The sequence below is a fragment of the Pinus tabuliformis genome, chromosome Q (genome assembly GCF_031772625.1).
Source record: "Pinus tabuliformis cultivar Carrire ecotype Pingquan chromosome Q, CPIR1, whole genome shotgun sequence".
Taxonomy (NCBI): Eukaryota; Viridiplantae; Streptophyta; class Pinopsida; order Pinales; family Pinaceae; genus Pinus; species Pinus tabuliformis.
The window spans coordinates 483075811-483081810 of record NC_142296.1 but is presented as its reverse complement, the minus strand read 5'-3'; the positions used below and the strand labels follow the sequence as shown (position 1 = coordinate 483081810).

At 36.2% G+C, this 6000-nt stretch overlaps 1 pseudogene; it reads right to left on the bottom strand.

Annotated features, from left to right (window-relative positions):
- Positions 1-3738: 3738 nt before the first annotated feature.
- Positions 3739-6000, bottom strand: part of LOC149220278 (uncharacterized) — a 62813-nt pseudogene continuing 60551 nt past the window's right edge.

Genomic DNA, 6000 nt, shown 5'->3' with positions numbered 1-6000 from the left:
CAATGCAAGTGTTAATTGGATGGTGTTCCATTTAGCTGTTGGAGCAAAAGTTTCTTCATAATCAATGCCTTCCTGCTGCACAAAACCCTTTGCGAAAAGTCGTGCTTTATACTTTTCAAGTTCACCCTTCTGATTATACTTAATTCTGTAAACCCATTTGCACCCTATGGGTTTAACATTTGCTGGACAATCAACAAGTTTCCAAGTGTTGTTATCAATTACTGCTTGATATTCTTCAACCATAGCCTGTTGCCATTCTTTATGTTTTACTGCCTCTTTGTATGTGGAAGGTTCAGTAAAATCATTTGCTATCAAGGCAAAATTGTCTTCACTTCTATGTGCCCTTCTGGTGCCAGTTTTATTCTGTTCATCAGGCTTTACATCTTTCAAAAGTTGAACTACCCATTTAGGAAGTTGGTGCTCACTTGTTTGCGCTTCTGTAAAGTCCCCATCATTGTAAAGAGGATTAATATAAACTGATGTTCGTCGTTCAGGTGAAGAATGTGGAGACTCACTGTCTGAAGAACTGCTGCTGCTTGGAGATGCGGATGAACTGCTAGAAGACCCAGATGATGTTGTTGATGTAGATGGACAGGATGACTCATCTTCAGAGGAAGGAAAATCAAGTTCATACCAATTTGGTGAAGTTGGTTGACTTTGCATTTTTCCATTTGTTTTACTTCCCTTAGTTTTTAATTTGTGAAGAAGATTTTCAATTTCTTCAGCACTCTTACTCTCTGTTTCATCAAAAATGACATCCCTGCTCACAATGAATTTTCCATTGGTCAAAAGAAGATACCCTTTCTTCTCATCAGAATAGCCAATCATTGTGCATTTTAAACTTCTTGAGTCAAGCTTAGTTCGTTTTTCTTTCGGAACTAAGGCATAACACACTGACCCAAAAAATCTAAGATGTTTAACTCGAGGTTTGAAACCAAACCAAGCTTCATAAGGTGTGATTCCATCTAAAGAAGTAGTTGGAGATCTGTTTCTTAAGTAGACAACTGTATGTATTGCTTCCACCCAATATGTTGGACTTAACCTCTTGAATGTTAACATGGATCTCGCCATTCCTAACAAAGTGCGATTCACTCTTTCGACTACTACATTTTGCTGTGGAGTGTAAACATTAGTGAGATGTCGCCTTATACCATTTTCACTGCAATAAGTTTTGAATTCATTTGAAGTGAATTCTCCCCCATTATCCGTCCTGAGAGTACCTATCTTTTGTTTGACTTCATTTTCAACAAGTGTGCGAAAAATTTTAAACTTATCAAATGCTTCTGACTTGTTCTTCAAGAAGTAAACCCAAGTCATTCTGCTGAAATCATCAATGAATAGTAAGAAATACTTGCATCCACCAAATGAGGTTTGTAGTGGACCACAAACATCACTGTGAATTAGGTGTAGCCGCCTGTTTGCACGCCATGAACTTGTTGGAAAACTTTCTCGATTTTGTTTGCCATAAATGCAAGCTTCACATTTTGCATTTTCCCTTTTGAATGTGGGAAGTCCTTTAACCATTCCTTGTTTCTGCAATTGAGAAAGACTCTGAAAATTCAAATGTCCATATCTTACATGCCATAGTCTGATAGGTGAAATACCTGTAGTCACTGCCCCTGCAAAATCAGAATGCCTTGGAATAACTATCCCTTTCATCCGTAACAGTTTTCCATCTTCATAACCTGTCATAACTGTTTTCAAGTTCTGTTTCAATGAATTAATCTTCACTATACCATCTTCCATAATCACCTGATGTCCTTCTTGTCGAATCGTGACTAAAGAGAGAAAATTTTTCTTGAAACTTGGGACATACCATACATTGGAAATCAATTTTTCTCCAATGTCAGGGAGAAACACTTTCACTACTCCTTTTCCATAAGGAGTATGTTTGGTATCATCAACAAGGAATATTGAATTAGGTTGGCATTCTTGAAAATTCCAGAAAAAATCACGTCGACAAGTCATGTGCTGAGTTGCCCTAGAATCCAAGATCCAGGCATCTTCATAGTCACTTCTAAGATGAGATGAAATTTGTGATGCTGCTGAGGAAGTAAAAACATATTCTGAGCTATCTTCATCTTGATCATTTGCAAATTGTGCTGAATGCTGCTGAAACTTGGGAATTTTATTAAGTGATGTTCGACAATCTTCAGCATAATGGCCAACTTTGTTACATCTTTGACATACAATTTGACTTAAGTCTCTTCCTCTTCCTGAAGATTGTCCTCTGCCTCTGCTTTGACCTCTATTTTGAGATTGTCCTCTACCTTGACTATTATATCCTTGTCCTTGAAAATTGCCTCTTCATTGATTGTTTCCTCTACCCTGAAAATTATTTCTTCCTCCTCTATTAAAATTGTTGCCTCTTCTTTGGCTTCGACCTCGATTATGTGCTACTTGATTCTGATTCCATCTGCCTCTTCCTCGAGAATCTGCTAATGACTTACTTGTGCTGGCTTCTGTGAGAAAACATCTTCGCCAACTTTCTTCTTCTTCCCAAAAGTTTTATCATGTTGACTTAACATTTCACAAAGTTCATCAAACTTTAGTTTTTCTAATTTCCCAGTTACTTGTAAAGTCTCTAAAAAATGCGTATAGGAAGAAGGAAGCCCAGCAATTACAATTGTGACCATAAAGCTATCATCAATTGCGGGAAAACCAACATTAATATTTTCTTGCTTAATATTCTTAAGTCTGGAGAGATATTCAAGAATATCACCATCTTCAGTTAATTTTTGTTGCAACAATTTTAACTGTAGATCAACCTTCTTTGATTCTGGCTGAGTATCAAAGAGGTCGTTAAAAGTTTTCAAGGCAGTCCATGCATCTATGGCATTCTCTATATGTACATACATTTCATCATTCATAGACGATTTAACAAGAGCTAAGGCTTTAACATTCTTGATTTCCCATTTTGCCAGTGGATGTGCATCTGTGGGTTTATTCGGCTTAACATCTCCATCACATATTCCTTGCCATAATTCATTGTAAATGAGTGTGCTTTCAATAAGACGATGCCACGTTTTATAAGATTTGGTGCCTTCAAGTTTGTCGGAATCAGAAAATAAGTTAATCAACTTAGACATTTTTATCGTTGAAGAGATGCACCAAGAAGCAGAACAGAAAGTACAAGATAGTCAACACAACACACCACGCAAAAAACACAATCTATCGGGGCTTGGCCTTGACCCTCGAATAGTCGTCAAAACAGGAGAATATTGACTAAGCTTTGCACTTGGCTCTAGTCAATTTCTCAAATTTTACAGGGAAACTTTCAAAATTTGAGTTTTTACAATGGTGTTTTTGCACAACCTGGTAAAAAAAAAAATTACCCCCCCTCAAAGTAAAATTACTTTGAGTTACATTTATCTCCTTCGAAAAATTTCAAAAAAAACTCCTTATTGCTCCAAAAATTACAAATTGCTATTGCACCTTATTTCTCCACTAAAATACAAAATTTCAAAATATAATTACACCTTATCACTCCATTAAAAAAAACAAAACTCCACTTATCACATCATTAACATTACAAAATAAAAAATATTCCTTCTCTCTCCAACAAAGACTTTTCAGATTCACCTTTTAAAAAAAAACTGTCGAACGCTGGATCTTTTCACTTGTCAAATGCTCGCTGGCTGGCACTGGAGTTCTCGCTGGATCTTTTTACTTGTAAAACACAGGATCTTTTTACCAAGTATTTCATTTAGCAGGTTTTCGCATACGAACTTTGATGGTCTAGGCCTTTACGCTAGGAACAATGGCGTTTTTGAGCTGAATTGTGTGAAATATGGCAATTTCAAAATGTTTTCGTTTCGGACTATATCTACTGCCCCTCTGGTCACTTGCATTGTTAGCTGAACGACTGCTACTCCTACGACCATCTATTTCTGGGCTTTGTCTCCTTGCCCTCCTAGGACTGTGGCTGTAACTTCGACTTCTTGATCTCTTTTCAACCTAAACTGCACTACGACCATCTGTCCTAGGTGACCTGGGGGATCGACTATAGCTGCGACTTCGGCTGTTGTAGCTTAGACTGCGACTTCTTCTACGACGATGCGACAATGACCTAGAACATGATCTTGAAATAGACCGCTCATGCCTGGTTGATTTTGGACTGTTTTGACAGTTTCTTTCAATATGACCACGCTCACCACAACGATAACATTTGTTTTTCCAATCCCCTGCTTTACAGTCTCGAGCCCAATGGCCATCATTCCCACAATTGAAGCACCGCCCAGACCTAGGGGGAGGGCCCCTTCCTAGATATTCTCTAGTTTGACCAGCTCCTCGTTTAGCCAACGCTCTCGCAGTCTCGGCACCAATATCAGAAGTATTAATGAAAACAGAATATGATGGAAAGAGTCAAGAGGGAGCTGAAAGCTTTGACGTACAAACCATTGAAAGAATCTTATGATGCTCCTGTCAAAACATGCTTTGAGGTGCAGAGAAAGAAGCGAAAAATAATGGAACAGAAGGACAAGGATGTATCAAACCGGACATACATGCCTTATGAAATTGATACGACTTTTTATAAGAAAACATTGATATTCAAACTATCAGCAATGTATTTTTAATCAATCCGTCATTAATTTCTCCATAGCCATTATTCGATGATCATTCAGGCTCTGCGTGACTAAGTGTGAAGGCTGAGTAGAAGCAAATTTTTTATAATAAAAAAAATGAATTTTAGATTTTAAAAAATCTAAAATCAATGATAAAATTTATTTTCCTTTTAAACAAAACTGTACAATTTCCATACCAATGATTTGTTGGCCAACTGAATGGAGTTTTCCAGGACTTTGTTGAGTTGGAATCTCCTCAAATCCACTGCAGCATTACTGGAGCTCTGATACCACAATAATGGCAGAAGTGTCCTCAGACACGTAATTTTATTAATCAGAAAAAAAACAATTACATAATTGATTTTGCAAGAGTTTACACCCGAACAACCAAACACTCTTGCAATGAGCTATTTATAAGCTCCATGTCATAACTACCTCTAATTATGGATCACTTATTAAATAACAAGTGTCCATTTACAATAAATGCTATTCAAACCAACTAGCTAACTAATCTCCTATAATAGAGCCTAAGATACGACACATTTGGAGAGTCATATCTAGTTACAACAATATGCTAATTCTAAAAGTCTCCATTAAATAATTAACCATTCTAGAATAATAATTATTAATTTAATATCTTAAATTAATAATTATTTTATTCTAATTTTATAACCTATGATAAAAGTTGTATTTTTGGATCATCTAACAGTGTATTCTGCATCACCACTTTTGAAAATCGGGTCATTTTTTTGCTATTTCTACGAAACGGGTAACAGTATCAGTTCCCGTTTCAAAGTTTACATTGTTAAAAGCACATGATTAGGATATCATGATTATTTTAACCTTGGAAGTCTGATGTAGGAGCTTTTTGCTCAACAATTTCATCATAGTCTAGTTAACTTAGAGGTCTTGTGTTTTCAAGGAAGTTGGATTCCTATGTATGTAATTATTAATGTTTTAAGTGATTGGAATAGGAAATAATTAGATATTGTGAGGATATTTGTAAATTCTCTCAAATGTAGGAGAACATGAGTGATTAATGATGATAAGGGAGTTGGAAATCAATTGTAACTCTTATTGGTCTCATTATTTGAGGAGCTAGAGAGGATTCTTAGGGATAAGTAGGAGTTAAAAGTGGACTTAGAGGATATTGAGGAGTTAGTTTAGCAGATTAAGGATCTGAACCAAAATTAGTTCAACAAAACCTTTTGTATAAATGTAAGCCTAAATGGCATAGTCGGTGAGTAGTTAGAGGAGTAGTTAGAGAAGTAGTTAGTGTGTCAAAGAGTCAGTTAAGCCTATGGGAAGAGAAGAAAAGGCCACTGATATAGAAGATCAGGCCAAGGAAGAAATTCCTATTTAAATGTTTGTTGGTTAATATAGATTACTCGATTCAGAGTTTGTATAATGTGTACTATGCAACTGAATTATAATC